At 51.0% G+C, this 14,017-nt stretch overlaps 1 protein-coding gene and 1 long non-coding RNA gene across 3 annotated transcripts in view; one reads left to right on the top strand and one right to left on the bottom strand.

Annotated features, from left to right (window-relative positions):
* Positions 1–8,109: 8,109 nt before the first annotated feature.
* Positions 8,110–11,308, bottom strand: LOC120404675. 2 transcript variants are annotated; one of them, XR_005598109.1, is made up of 3 exons: positions 11,175–11,308; positions 10,510–10,661; positions 8,110–8,351 (listed from the first exon to the last, which is right to left on the bottom strand). It is a non-coding gene; the product is annotated as an uncharacterized LOC120404675 (long non-coding RNA). The 2 variants fall into 2 exon arrangements; XR_005598108.1 differs by having other exon boundaries at positions 11,075–11,190.
* Positions 11,309–11,423: 115 nt separating this feature from the next.
* Positions 11,424–14,017, top strand: part of LOC120405049 (ras-related protein Rab-7L1-like) — a 55,295-nt gene continuing 52,701 nt past the window's right edge. Inside the window, exon 1 of the mRNA XM_039538240.1 lies at positions 11,424–11,579. The gene's annotated coding sequence lies outside the window, so the exon portion shown is untranslated. The remainder of the gene's footprint in view (positions 11,580–14,017) is intronic.

Below are 14,017 nucleotides of genomic sequence, written 5' to 3'. Positions count from 1 at the left end.
GGCCAGACAGAGCCATAGAAATGTTTTCAGAAAACTATCCACAGTGGCTCCAAGATCTCTTTCTTGAGTGGTACCAGCTAATTTAGACCCCATCATTTTTTATGTATAGTTGGGATTATGTTTTCCAATGCACATTCATCAACATTGAATGTAATCTGCCATTTTGTTGCCCAGTCATCCAGTTTGGTGAGATACCTTTGTAGCTCTTCGCCGTCAGCATTTGACTTAACTACCTTGAATCATTTTGTATTGGTTGCAAACTTTGCCACTTCACTGTTTACCCCCTTCTCCTGATCGTTTATCAGTATGTTAAACAACACAGATCCCCATAAAGATCTTTGGGGGACCCTGTTATTTACCTCTCTCCAGGGCCGGCTCCAGGCACCAGCTAAGGAAGCAGGTGCTTGGGGCGGCCAATATCAAGGGACGGTACTCTGGGCACTACTGGGGCAGCACGTCCGGGTCTTTGGCAGCGGGTCCCTCAGTCCCTGTCTGAATGAAGAACCTGCCGCCGAATTGTGGAGCGGCGCCATCGTGCTGCCGCGGCTTTTTTTTTTTTTTTTTTGCTGCTTAGGGCGACAGAAAACCTGGAGCCGGCCCTGCCTCTCTCCACTGTGAAAACTTAACATTTATTCCTACCCTTTGTTGCCTAGCCAGCTACTGACCTATGCGAGGACCTTCCCTCGATGAAGGGGTTCACTCACCATAGGTGGCACCTTCTTGTCGTGCTCTGGGGATCAGCTTTTACCAGGTCTAGCACCCTCTTCAGTCAGTTACTCAAGCTGTGACCCCTTTCTCTTTCTTCACGGATTGGGGTGCTCCCTCTTCATGACCCAGCCCTCCGGCCAGGTCACTAGATAGTCCTCCCCTTCTGGGGTGTAGTGAGGCAGAATGACCTTCCTCCGAGCCTGAGCCCAAGGGACCACTACGTGGGGTAACATTGTCTCTCCGGACCATCTGTCCAGTTGGCATCTCCAAATCAGCCCCCGTGCCGGAAGCAGAGGGGCGTGGTAGGAAGTATAAAGGGCTGGCCCTGCAGCTCACTTGGGCTGTTACCACAGAATGAGGCAGGTGTCTCCAGCCTGCTGCAGAGCTCCGAAGCTGAAACTGCGCTGTGCAGCACCCTGCCCCCAGAGAAGACCGACCCGTGAGAGGAATTGCCCAGACTGCTGTCAGCCGTGTACTCTGAGAAGCCGGAGGACCCTGGGGATACAGAGCCATACGGCCAGACTGTGGTAGGAAGTAGCCCAGGGAAACCAGACTGTAGCCCGGTTTTACTGCCAGCGCCTGAGACACTGTATTTTGGTGGGATTTCTGCTGACCCAGTGGTGGAACCATCTGCCAATGTCAGGGCCCTGGGCTGAGACTGGTGGAGTCGGGTGGGTCTGGGTCCCCCCGCTGCCAACACCACCCCTGGGGTGGTGGCCTATTCACCCTTAGGCCAGAAGGCCTGTGCTTTGTTTGTGGGCCTAGACTGTGTTTGCTGGCTGCCTTAGCCAGGAGGCGTAGGCAAAAGTCTGCTCCCTGCCCTGAGGGCCAGAGCCCATGACTGTGATTGCCACCTGCCCTAGCCCAGAAGCTTGGGCTCGGTACCGCTTACCGCTCTGCCTGCCAGAGGGTGAGAGCCACAGACTGCCAGGTGACTGCTGGTTACCAGACACAGCGATACAAAGTGGCCTCCCGCCCAGCCCAGGGATCACTACATGGGGTAATGTGGTCTCTCCAGACCAGCTGTCCAGTTGGCATCTCCAGTGCTCCTGCGGTTCCCAGCGGTTGACCGGGAACCCAGGCCCACTTTCTACAGTGAGTTCCAGCACAGGGACCCTGTAACAAGCAGCCAAGGTCTGCACAGTCCTACTCCTTACTGCTGTTTCCCTCAGCTTCTTCCTACCTAGGCCTCTCAGGCTTCCTTTTCCCAAGACACCTCTGAAGCCTTCATCTCGGGTTAGAACCCCGGGGCTTATTTTCCCTCTTTCTCCTCCCCTCCTCTCTGCTCCCAGAAACGCACTGCAAAATCTCTCCATGCAGCCCCTTTCTACTGCAAACTTCCCAGATTTATACTCCAGCCTACTCCTGCCCAGCTGGGATTCTTGTTCACTTAGGCCTGGCTCTCCAGATCCCACATTAACCCCTTCAGGGCCTGTGTGAGGGTACACCCCCTATCATACCCTCTTATCCCATGACTCCTTACTTGCTTAAGAGCCTCATCGAAGGCTTCCTCGAAGTCCAAGTACACTATATCCATTGGAACATCCATGTCCACATGCTTGTTGCCCCCCCCCCCCGAAATCTAACAGATTGCTGAGGCATGATTTCTCTTTACAAAAGCCGTGTTGACTCTTCCCCAACAAATCGTGTTCATCTCTGTGTCTGATAATTCTGTTCTTTACTATAGCTCCAACCAATGTGCCTGGTACTGAAGTTAGGCTTATTGGCCTGTAGTCGTCAGGATTGCATCTGGCGCCTTTTTAAAAAATCAACATCACGTTAGCTATCTGCCAGCCATCTAGTACAGGTTCATCCTGGCCTATCCTCCAGATGCAAGCAGGCAGGTTAATTGGCTTCTTAGATCCAGATTAACTTTTCTCAGTGTGTGTGGGGTAAACACCCCATCACAGCTCCACACACGAATTCTTGCCAATGCACTTTAGTCCTAATCTGCACTCCTCCCTGCAGGGCCGGCTCTACAGTTTTCGCCGCCCCAAGCAGCGCGCTGAATTGCCGCTGCAGATGGCGGGGGCAGTCTGTGTGCCCTTAGGGCGGCAGGCGCATTTCTGCGGCGGCGGCAATTCGGTGGCAGCTTCTGTTTAGCTGAAGCCACCACGGACAGCTAAACATAGAAGCTGCTGCCGAATTACCGCCACCGCGGAAACGCGCGTGCCGCCCTAAGGGCACACGGACTGCCCCCCCCCCGCCCGCGGCGGCAATTCGGCACGCTGCTTGGGGGCAAAACAACAGGGACTGCCGCCCCTGGCAGATTGCCGCCCCAAGCACCAGCGTGGAATGCTGGTGCCTGGAGCCGGCCCTGGTTCCCTGATATTCCAGTCCATGCATTCAGGGATATAGCTGAGCTAGAAAGCTGAAATGTTTATAGCCACTAACTGATCCATTGTCCCTGCTACTCACACTCTACCTATAATCTCCCAAAGTAGCCATACTGTCGTGCCCTGTAGGCTTTCTCCTGCAGTGCAGTCAGTGAGATGCAGAGAGCTAGCAGGGTGTTAACAACAGGGCCTCCTATGGAGCAGAAATCCTGCTAGTGGCCATCAGAAATACTGCCCCAGGGAAATTTTTTCAATTACACAGCCAGGCGTATGCCCCGCCTGCACCAAGCTGCCATGCAGGAGGCTTGGGTTTAGTTTCCAGTCTCCTGGCTTCCCTGGGACAGCAGGGGCTGCAAAGATAATGAGCTCAGCATGGTGGGGAAGGGAGTGCCCAGCATCATTCAATAGAGACCCCTATGACTGATTTAAGAGCGGTGATGACGGGCTCCAGAGGAAGCTCTGTCCAGGTTTCAGCAGGAAGGAAAATGACCGCATGCAGGGGCGGTTAAAGCAGGGGGGAGTCGAAAGAGTAAGCGCTCTTCAGCAATGATGGATTGCCTGGGGAGATGGGACATGAGCGTCAACATCCAAGCCACCAGATATGACACTGGCAGCTTTTGATACAGTTTCCATTGTGCTTTTACTCCAACTCCGTTGTGTTTTGCTACAGCCCAGGGGATGCTCACAAACATCTCTTGGACAGTGTCCCAAACTTGCATTATCCATACTAGCACGTCAAGGACCCTGGTGATAGTCTGGCCACATGCTAACCTGGTATCTAATCAGCCAGCTCCGGCTTGTCGTGCAGACTGGTCCTTGGCTGCTCCATAACCGAGAGGATGAGTAAGTGGTAACCATGTGGCTAACTGGATGCTAGCTACCCATTTGGCTCATGATGCAAAGGGTGGGACAGGTTATTTTCATACCTTGCTCTTAGCTGGAGCGGACCAGAGGAGAGCAAAATAAGCACACAGAAATTGCTACACCAGATCACACCATGCAGTCCAGCTGCCTGTCTCTGACAGTGGTTAGCACCGGCTGCTTCAGAGGAAGATGCGTGAAGCCCAGGAGATAGCTATGGGCTAACCTGCACCCAGGGGAAGTTTCATCCTGAGCCCCGCTAGTGGGCTTATACCCTGAAGCAGGAGAGTTTATATCCTTTCCAAAGCTCGTGGGTTCTTCATCCTTATTATTACAGTTCTGGCTGCTCTCATTATCTACGTCCTTAGTGCTGACCCAGGGCATCACAAAAGATTAATCCAGCACTGCTTCTTGGGGGCTTTGTGGGGAGGCAGCAGCCCCTGGGAGGAAGGGATTGAACGGCACTGCTGTTGTTTCCAGGCTCATTAATATTAGCCCCTCCCCCCCGATCAGGCCTGTGAGTTCTCCTGCGATAACATTCTGTTTCCAGCCCATTTTATGAATCTAAATGAGCTCTCGGGCTGTATCCAGAATGAGGCATGTCCTCTGTTTCTACACGACAGGTGGCCACTCGGTCGCCAAGTCAGCAGCTGTTGACACAGGAACCCCTGGCTTCAGGGAACACAGGAAGTGAGGGCCTTTCCGGCTGTGCTCTGCCCAGATGCTTCAGCGCAAGGGAGAGCACTGGACATTTGCATGGGAGACGCTTAACTGTATTCGTCAGGCCATGCGCAGCATGCGGGTCAAAGCTGAATACATCAGAGCTGGGCAGTCACATCCCAACCTGCCCCTCTGCAAAGAAAAGTTGATGGGTGCTCCCCTTTGCTTTTAGAGCTGGTAAACACAGCCTTCAAGTCCTGTGTTTTTCTACAGAATAGTGCGATGCTTCCTGCCCATGTGCATTGACCCTGTCCTGGAGTGACCCATCTAGGGGTAATTCAGGCTCCATGACCCATTCAGCCCTTGGCTTCTCTGCTGAGACTGCCAGTTAGTGCTAACCACGGTGGGGTTTCTTCATAATATGAACACCTGGCCCATGAAGAATTAGATTGAGCTTTAGCACCCTCCTTCCACACACAGCTATCGACAGACCAGAATTCTCAGTCACTGTCAACCCAGGCTGTATTCAGTCTGGTGACTTGGAACTGTAGGAGGGTCTTGTGACTAAGGCACTGAACTGAGACACAAGAGATGCAGGTTTAAACCCCTTCTCTGCTACAGGTTTTCTTTGTGACCCTGGTCAACTCACTCGATCTTTCTATCCCAAATTTTCTAAGACCTGGGAATTGCACACCTCAGAGGCCTGGGAATTGGGTACCTTTGAGCATGAGCCTCAGTTCACCATCTGTGAAAGAGGGATAATTTCTGCTACCTGCCCTTTGTCCAACTTATTTATTTAGTCTGTTAGCTCTTCAGAGCAGGGACTTTCTGTTTGTTTGTAAAGCATACACCACAATGGGCCCTCCATTTTGATCTAATTAGTAGCTAATGACTCCACAGGCCATTACTAGGCTCCTGCACAATTCAGTTCTCCAGAGTCACAGTTTAGTAGTGATAAAAATTATGTGGCTGGTGTAAAATGCACGGGTTTAATCTTCTGAGATCCAGTGTGGCCAGATTGTAAATTGTTTCCTTTCCAAAGCATTTTGCTGCCTTTTGTACCTGCTGCCCAGCAATTGGAAACCCATTTCCTGCCCTTTCATCCTCCTGCCTGTGTGATCTCTGCACGTCAATGCAGCCTTTTTGGACTTTATCTATTTCTGTTTTCTTGTCTCAGGGTTTTTTTCCTTCATGCTTCTACTTCCTGAGCATGCAGCTGGCCCAGCTGTTAATAAACAAGGTCACACTTCTGTGTGTGTTGTTTTTGTGTTCGGTGGGGAGGGCAAGCGTTCAGAGCACATGGATTTTCAAAACCTGTACAAAAGGCATAGATAAGGGGGAAACAAAGAGAGTCCTAAAAGTCAGGTTCTCTTGAACAAAAGAAGTAATATGATCTTGTGGCCAAGGCACCAAAGCAGGAGTCAGGACTCTTGGGTTCTTTCTCAACTCTAGGATGAATATGATGTGGCTTTGAGGGTGACTTGGCCTGTCTGTGCCTCACTTTCCCCAGCTGTACAATGGGATTCATACTTACCTCCCTCACAGCGGGGTGGAGGGGTTGTGAGGATTAACTAATTGGCCTGATCTTGCACTTCTCTGCATTGCGATTTTGAGTGCAGTGGCGGGGTGGTGAGTGAGCACCCACGGTGAAGTCAATGGGAGATGTAAAAAGTGGGCACAAGGTTATTGAATGATTGCTACTGATCCATGGCCAGCTACTGTCAATCAAACCCAGTGGAGCTCTGCTGATTTATACCTGCTGAGGATTTGGCTCTAGCACTTGCACACTCCAAGGAGGGAAGTATTTTAAAAGGGCCTCAGGGCTTTGCTATAGAAGGTTAGAAAATCTGGCATGGTGTCGTTTTAGCGGAAATAAATCCAGACGGTTTCTTTTTATCGTTCCATTAAACACCGATTCATTTTGTAACCTGACTGTGAAGGAAGCAATTTTGAATCAGTCCCCTAAGGGAGGGAGCATAAAACAGAACTCAGCTTCGTCTTACACAGAGAGGGGGCTGGAAAGTGGACCTGGATCCCCTCCCATCCATAGTTCAGAGCTGGAGTTTTGATATGGCTGGCTGACCAGACAAGGGAGGAAGAGGAAGTAGCCGGTCACCCTACACAGGAAACCTAGGTTCAAGCTCCTGCTCCACCACAGATGACCTGTGTCACTTGGACCCAGATCCTCAAAGGTACTGAAGCTCCTGACTTCCACTGATTTCAATGGAAATTAAGAGTCTAAATACTTGGGAGGATCTGGGGCCTTAGTTCCTGTGTGTTTCTGTTCCCCCATCAATAAAAATGGGAATAATAGTTTCCTACCTCTGATGTGTGTTGCGAGATTATTATGACAGGTTTCAGAGTAGCAGCCGTGTTAGTCTGTATCCGCAAAAAGAACAGGAGTACTTGTGGCACCTTAGAGACTAACACATTTATTGTAGCATAAGCTTTTGTGGGCTACAGCTCACTTCATTGGATGCATGTAGTGGAAAATACAGAAGGAAGATATATACATACATAGGGATCATGAAACAATGGGTGTTACCATACACACTATAAGGAGCGTGATCAGTTAAGGTGAGCTGTTGTCAGCAGGAGAGAAAAATAACTGTTTGTAGTGGTAATGAAAATGGCCCATTTCCAGCACTTGACAAGGAGATATAAGGAACTGGGGCGGGGAGAGATAAGCATGGGGAAATAGTTTTAATGGTGCTTAAATAAGTACATAGACAGTACTCTGATTCCATTGTATTTAAAGGCAAAACTCCCTTTGACTTCAGTGGACATATGAGGCTCCCCCGTGAAGTTTGGCTCCAATGAATGGCATTCCCAATGTTCAGGGATATTTGGATGTAGGGTTTTGATTCTGGTCTGTGTCTAAGACATGGGGCAAATTTCCCTTTCAGTGGCACCAGCAATGCTGTATTTTCCTCCTCACTGTAAATGAGAGCAGGATTTTAAATGCCACCAGCTGTCTCTGTAACCTCCAGGATCAGCTGCTGAGTTCCTTCCCTGTTCCTCATTTGGTCATTCAAGCACTGCATGGAAAAGAAATGTACACACCGTAGATGCAGTGCTAGCTCCGTATACCTCACACAGCTATCTTGGCAGCAACATGCTTTCCAAATCTCAGGCACAGAGCAAAACAAGGTGGGTGCCTTCTCAGCCAATAGAGGTTTATATTAACATTTACATTAACTGCCATGTTGATAGATTACATTGTTTGCATGCATCATGCAGCTGATTTTCAAAATGACCGTATACACCCACTCTTCTACTACTATTTCCAGATTAACGAAGCAAATATAAATCCTGTGTGGATCTTTGTGAAGCTGGAGCAAACACATGGGCAAAGTTTAAACCGCAGTCTTCATTTTTCATGCAGTGCGGGAGTGGCACTTTCCTAAAATGATGGGGTGCGTCCAAACTGCAAAACCAGATCTGAATCCAGGGCTGAACTTCCCCACAGCTCAGGGATATTGGGATCCAGGTTTTTATTCAATGCCATTGCTCTTTTTTTTAAAGAGAAAGGACAGATCACCACTTCACATGAGTCTGGGAGAGCAATCAAGAAAACAGGAGTTGACCAGGGATAGGGGAGGGCAAGTTTGGAGATCAGCAAAGAGCTAATGGGTGAGATCCTCATCTGGTGTAAATCGGTCAAGTTCCACTGCAATCACTCCATTGTGCTCAATGGAGCTATGCTGATTTATACCAGCTAAAGATCTAAGCTTCCAAAGTCTCCTCTGCCATCATCTCAGATTCCAGATACCAGGAGGATGAGCACTATATAAAAAATAGAGAGGTAGAGTAGATGGCTATCTAGGGCCCACAGTAACTGCCAACTCACCACAGGTTAGACCAAAATATATACACGCACATATATATATATAGAGAGAGAGAGAGAGAGAGAGAGAGGCAGGGCATTTGGTGTATGTTTTGTGACCTGATCAGAAATCCATTGTTCTCTGTTCAGACCATGGGTAAACCAGCACAGCTGTGTGCAGGAACCCCGCTGGAATAATAGGAATAAAAATTGGGACTGAAGTGCACTGGCAGAGCTGTGAGCAAGGCTTCAGTGGCAATGTGAATTAAGTGCTGGGACCAAGGTGCACTGGCGGAGCTGTGCATAGGTACCTGAATCAAGATCAACCTTCATCAGTGGAGCGCTGTGGGAAAAGCTTACCTGACACCTGACAGCTTGGTGTTTAATTCTAGCTATTAATGCCAATCTCGCTTTAAAGAGTGTCCGATTCACTGTGCCCTTCCAAAACAACCATCCCAAATACTAAAAGAAAAACAACTCTCCATGCAAAACGAGCTTGTAATTCCCTGAGCACAGAGGGGTTAAATAACACAAAACATAACTCTTTAGAGGTCTCCATCAGAACACCTTTCTTGCTCCATAACCTCGACAGCCTTGTTTTCTGTATTTTAAGAGATGAGGTCACTAGTGTCAGTAATATTTGACTCACTGTGTGTGTGGTGGGGAAGCAGACCAGAAGCAGTTCCTGTGATGCACCCCGCCCCCGTCCTCTCCTCTCCCTCTCCCTCTCCCCCTCCCCCTTCCCTTGCACTAGTGTGCTGCAGAAGCCATTGGTTCAGGACCTGTCTCTAAGGCACCAAGCCTGGGATCACGTAATCAGTTCTGGGTAGTAACTTGCCGTTGACCATTTCCTGGGAGGAAAGGAAAGGCAGGAAGGAAAAACAACAAGTAGTCAAAAGTTCCACTGGTGAGGTTAAAAAAAACCAACCTGTCTGAATCAGAGAAGCTGGTTTCATTCAGAGAAATTGAATCCTACAGAGCAGTGAGCAATGAGTTCTCAGCAGCAGGAATTACTGCATTTGGTGTGTTTTTGTGGGGGGGAAGAGGGAGTTTGCCATAAACAGGATTTGGGAATGAGAACATGTATCTCCTTATCGGTATATTTTCCCCTTTGCAGCTATACTTGATAGAATCAATGGGGTCTGGTGGATGGGGTCGAGGAGTAGAAGTCAGGACTACTACTTCTTTTGTGCTACTTCCCTCTTCAGGATTGGCAATTTTTATAGCCTTCATACAAAACTCATGAACATAGGCCAGGCTGTCATGCAGACTGGCCTCTCTGAGGTCTACTGATATCCAGAACCACGTACCGAATCTCTGGTCTTCCCCTTGGTCATCTTCCATCCACAATTATTGCAAGAGCCATCCTACCAATACAGCTTTCCGATCTCCAGTGGATAAACCCTTACCAAGGTAGCCTAGTCTCCCTCAACTCATCTTCTATTGGAAAAAAATGCATTAGACCCCTCAAAACTTCATTTCATATCCTAACATGGTGTCCAACCATTTGACCATCTCAATAACTTCAGCTCTGTGGTGGAGAACACACTGATTTTCTTTCTTGTGGCTGGCTAAGTCTCTGTTCCATTAAGATGGGTCAAATTACAATTGTATACACGCTATCTTTTAACTATATTGGCTTCTTTTTGTCACAGACAACTGGAGTCAGCTCACACCATTTGCCCCACGAAGCTTAGTACAATGCCAGACATCACTCAGGAGGGCACCATCAGCAGCATCCATTGATCCTAGGTATTTAAAGTCTTTCACTCTTCTTCTAAGGTTTCTGCCTGTGATATCCTTTCTGGTGAGTCCTCCTTCCTCAGTTATCATAGCCTTGGTCTACCAACGTTCACTCTAAGTCCAGCCCGCTCAAAACTATGTTACCACTGTTCAAAACTGGCTCCCAAGGTCTCACCATCTTCTGCACCTATCACTAAGTCAACAGAGAATAGCAAGTTCCAAGGTAACTGCCATCATATAGTCTCACTTATCACATCCATGACAATTGCAAACAAAAAGAGGCTTGACGCTGAGCACTGATACAGGCCAATGTTTACTGGTAATTCTCTACTGTAGCTCTATTTAGTCTGGACTACAGTAGTCACTTCATCATACCTATCCTGGATAAGCTGGACATAGCTTTCTGGCACACCTTTCCATCACAAACTCCACCCAATTCTCTTGGTACACGATTGTACACCTTCTCCAGGTCCACAAAGTCCATAGCCAGTTGCCATCTCATTTCTCTCAACTTCTCCATGAGGATTCTGCAATAAAATTCTCAATTAACTTCAAAACATCACTGCTCGTCTCTAGAAATATAAAGAGATGCTGCCAAGTATTCTTCTATCAGTGGCCAAACCAGACTAGAACCCAGGAGTCCCAGCTCCCAGCACTAACCCCCAGACCACCCCACTCTCCAAACTGGGAGCAGAACCAGGAGACAGGCCTCCCACTCTTACCACTAGACCTCATGCCGCCCCCAGCACTGGGATTATAACCCAGGCATCTAGGCTCCAAATTCCCCCACCCCCTGAGGCTAGGAACAGAACCCAGGCGTCCGGGCTCCCAAATCTCCCCACCCGGGGTTAGAAACAGAACCCAGACGTCCGGGCTCCCAAATCTCCCGACCCGGGGTTAGAAACAGAACCCAGACGTCCGGGCTCCCAAATCCCCCCACCTGGGGTTAGAAACAGAACCCAGGCGTCCGGGCTCCTAGCCCCCACCCCCGGAGACCAGACCACGCTGCTCGGGGAAGCGACAGCCAGACACGTGCGCACCAGCAGCACCGCTGCACTCAGCCAGGAACTGAGAGCTTTGCAGGCAGCCTGTGATTGGCTCCTCTCCCTGAAGCCCCGCCTCCCAGGGACAGCGGCAGGCCCCCCTCGCTCCGCCTCCCCGGCCTCCTTCCCAGTTCCGGTTGGCTAGAGATGCTGCCAATCGAACTCGTCGCCGGCCGGGGGTGGGCTGCTTGTTGCGTCAGCAGGCGGCATCCAATCACAAGGGGGCAGAGCCGCAGGCGCCGAGCGCCCATTGGAGGCTGGTGATGTCAAGCTCCGTGCTCTGAGCGCGGCGGCTCCGCGGGAGCGCAGGCTGGGCCAGTGGCGATGTAGCGGTGGCCGCGCCGGGGCAGGGGCAGAGGCAGGGAGCGGACGGGCCCCGGCAGCAGCAGCCCCCAGGGGCAGGTCAGTGCACGGCGCGGGGGCCCTGCAGCTGGACGGGAGCCTGGCACAATGGGGGGGAGCGGGGTGCAACCGGCTGGGGATGTGGGGGGTCACTGGGGTGGAGGTGGGGGCTGGTCACCCGCTGGGGGAGGTGCCCGGCCCTGTTCCAGGGTATGTCCCTATCACCCCCCCCATCTGCCCCGTGCACATTCCTGCTGGCACTGGGGACTCTTATTTGGGTGGGGGGACCTGCATCCTCCTCGGGGTTTATGCAGTTCAGTTTCATGCCTCTGGGCTGGTGGTGTCTGAAGGAGCCTCCTTGCGGTATGTCAGTCTCATCCTCAGGCTGTTGCTAGCGCCTGGTGTGCCCATACGTGCGGGAACTGGGGGTGCTGCAGCTAGCACCCCCTGGCTTGAAGTAGTTTCCATCAGATACAGGGTTTGGTTCTATGGCTCTCAGCATCCCGGCTATACAAATTGTTCTGGCTCCCCTGGATGTGCCCCAATAATAGGACCCCCACGGTGGGGCTCTGTCTGGATGGTGCTGGGGTGCGTTCTCCTTTGCAGGGTTGCCAAGGCATGTACCGTAAGGACAGCATGCCTAGGAGAGGTGAATTGGGATGGGAATGCATTTGTTTTTCCTTAGGGAAGGAGGCCTATTGGTCAATCTCCAGCTTTCCCTCTAAATGCCAGACTGGACGCATCCTTTCCCAACAGAGGCTGTGGGGGTGATGGATGGGGGGCAGGGGAGCAGGCTGTGGGGGTGATGGATTTGGGGAGCAAGTCCCTTTAAAATTCTGTGTCTGAATGGGATATAGCTGTGGTGGATATTAGGTGTACTTGACTCAAAAGGCATTTGTTCTGGGCAGGAGGGTTTTGCCAATGGCATTGGGGGTGTTATCGGAGGGGTGTTATAAGTATTACCTAGAGAGAGGCAGGAGATAAATTCATGGAGAATATGACACGGAGGGGTGGGGGAGAGGTGTGTGAGTGAGAGAGCGAGAGAGAGAGATGGGTCCTGTTCCACTCTTCGATTGGAGGTAATAGACATAGTCAATCCAAACAGGTGGGGAGAGATTGAGGCTTTTGAGGTGTGACTCAAACATGTGTTTGGACTGTGGAGCTGGCTGGATTACTCAGATTCCTGAATCACAGGCTGGCCTACCTGTGGGCATTGGCATGGCTAGTAATGATGATAAATGACCCGTTGCCTGAGTCACAGGCTGTCAGAGGGAGGGTGAAAAGGAAGCACTAACCGGTAGTGGTTAACTAAGCACCAGTGTCCGTTGCTTGATGTATTGACACTATTACTGGGGGTGATTTTCAGAATGTAACACAATGAGCTTTCCTCCACCCTCAGTAAAGATTCCTGCAGCACAAGGGAGACTAAACTGGGAAGACTTGTCAAGGTAGCAGGTGGAAACTCTATAGCTTCATCTGGGTTTTTTCCTCTGGGGGGGTCCAGCTAGCTTTGCACTTGGCACTGTACCCTGTGTTCAGGGTATGTCTTACAAGCTGAGTGGCTTGTCATAGCACTGTAGTTGCAAGATCCGTTCAGCAAAGCTGGGATACACCTTACAAACGTAGTGATGGCTCAGTGGGGTAAAATGTCTTCGATTATTACATATGATACTTAATGGATTGTGTCTGGGGAGAAGGGCAGGTGTTCATTTTGTGCTTGAGCCCCCAGCCAGCACTGAGCAGAACTTGGTACTCGCTAGGGGGTTTTGTACCACAACAAAAGTTACTTCACTGTACTGCAGTAGCAGGGAGAGAGCTCTGATCTTCCAGCTCCCCTAGCAATCCAAGGCCCATGGTGTCCATGGAGCACTTGTGATTCTGTCCAGCAGAGGGCAGCAGTGTGCACACACCAGCCTGCTCAGGACTATGCCCATTAACCATGGTAGCCCTCTACGGCTGGGGCGGGCAATAATTTTCACAGGGGGGCCACTCTGCGGATTTTGGTGAGTCGTCTCGGGCCGCACATTTCTACTCTATTAATGGAGGGGGTGCGGGGTCTGGGTGCAGGAGGGAGCTCCGGGCTGGGGCAGAGAGTGTTGGGGTGCAGGAGAGGGTGTGGGCTCTGGAGGGAGTTTAATGCAGGAGGGGATTCTGACCTGGGGCAGGAGGGGGTAGAAGGTGCAGGCTCTGGCAGGCTGGCAGTGCAGCAGGGCTCATGCAGGCTGCTTGCATGCCGTGGCCCCACGCCGCTCCCGGAAGCGGCTGTGGCAGGCAGGCTGCTGCTGGAACATCTCTGCGCGCCCCATGGGGGGAAGATGGGCAGTGGGTCTCCATGTGCTGCCCGCACCCACACAAGCACTGCCCCCGCAGTTCCCATTGGCTGGTTTCTGGTGTGAAGATGGTGCTGGGGGCCGGGACAGCGTGCAGAGCTGCCTCCCGCCCTGGGGTATGCAGAGACATGCCAGCAGCAGCCGGCTGCTTCCAGGAGTGACCTGGGA

Source organism: Mauremys reevesii, linkage group 4 (assembly GCF_016161935.1).
Source record: "Mauremys reevesii isolate NIE-2019 linkage group 4, ASM1616193v1, whole genome shotgun sequence".
Classification (NCBI taxonomy): Eukaryota; Metazoa; Chordata; order Testudines; family Geoemydidae; genus Mauremys; species Mauremys reevesii.
Note: the sequence above shows the minus strand (reverse complement) of the source record. Positions and strands in the feature narration are given on the sequence as shown.